At 44.3% G+C, this 1505-nt stretch overlaps 1 pseudogene; it reads left to right on the forward strand.

The window, feature by feature from the left end:
- The first annotated feature begins 404 nt into the window (after nt 1-404).
- Nucleotides 405-707, forward strand: LOC102858468 (annotated as a pseudogene).
- The last annotated feature ends 798 nt before the right edge of the window (nt 708-1505 follow it).

Here is a 1505-nt window from a genome sequence, read left to right on the forward strand (position 1 = left end):
ACACTTTTTAAATTAAACATTGTTTTCAATTGTTCAGTACTTTTGTGTTATTCTTAAATCTATCCCAGAATCCTGAACACACCTAGATGTTCTAGATACACTTTGATCACTTAACGTATGTTAGAATAATTTTGAAATGTTTAAATATCTTCTGAATTTGAGAAATATTGAAACATTAAAAGCAACCTCCTTATTAGTGTATAAACATTCTGTATTTTAAAACATTTTAAAAAGTGCTACTGGGGGTGTTGGGGTGATGTGTTTGGGCGCGGGGAATTCTGGGGAGGGCATGCAAGATGCTGGGAACACGTGGAGTGCGTCGGGCGCACGCAGTTGCGTGGGGGGGGGCACGCGGTCGCGTCTGGGGCACGCAGGCGCATTGACTGTTAGAGGCAGCCGCCATCATGGACGTGTTTTTCATGATTCGGCGCCACGAACTCACCATCTTCACTGAAGCCAAGGAGTCGAGCACCGTCCTGGATCTGAAGCGCACCATCGAGGGCATTCTGAACCGACCGCCTGAGGAGCAGCGCCTCTACAAGGACGGCCAGCTCCTGGACGACAACATGACGCTTCGCGAGTGCGGCTTCACCAGCAAGACGGCGAGTCCCCAGGACCCGGCGACGGTGGGGCTGGCCTTGTGGGTGGACGGCGCCTTTGAGGACCTCCACATCGAACCCTACTCCAACCCGGAGGATCCGGAATAGGCAGAGGAGGAGGAGATGCAAGAAGAACATGTAGGAAGCAGCGACGATGAGCACGCTGGGCCCTGAGGGGGGTGACCTCTACCCCACCCCTCCCCGAAAAGAGAGTTGGGTGTAAAGAAAACAAAAAACACCCAACATTAATAAAATCCCCATGGTTACAAACAAATAGAGGTCGGTGTGTTTGTGTGTGTGCGCATGTGCGTGAATTCAAGGCTTCAGGGGTTTTAGCAACATGAAGACGTTTTAGAGGGTTTGACTACATGGGAAACCAGAGCTTAGAAGTTAAGAGAAATACTAACAAAATTGTTTAGCATGGAAATTTGGCATCTTAAATTTTAAAATATTAACTACGAAGATAAGTTTTTAAAAAATACTGTGTAATATTTGTTTATACAATATATGATTTTGGTTAGTTAGGTTTCGGGGAGGAAACTCAGGTTGCGCCCAGAGTTCACCTGGTCTGTTCGCGTAACAGACTCCTGTCCCAGCAATAACATTTGCATGAGCAGAATTACGTCTAGCCTCCCGTATAATCTGTCATACATACTTTAGTTAATGTTAAATAAGAACTTGGTGATTAGTAGTAGAAGTAATAAAAATGTAGTAGAACATTCATCTAGCTGATAAAGTCCAAGAACTAATTAATGGATGTAATTAGGGAATAATTATACCAGAAGTATTAGACTAAATTACTGCATTTGGGATCCCCCATACTCCAATACATGAACTGAAAGAGTGCAGAGTGAATTTGAAAAGGCAGTATGAATTCTTTGTACTTGGCCCATATACTTAGTATTC

This window comes from Elephantulus edwardii, unplaced genomic scaffold, assembly GCF_000299155.1.
Source record: "Elephantulus edwardii isolate Elephantulus edwardi_28Jun2011 unplaced genomic scaffold, EleEdw1.0 scaffold00336, whole genome shotgun sequence".
Taxonomy (NCBI): domain Eukaryota; kingdom Metazoa; phylum Chordata; class Mammalia; order Macroscelidea; family Macroscelididae; genus Elephantulus; species Elephantulus edwardii.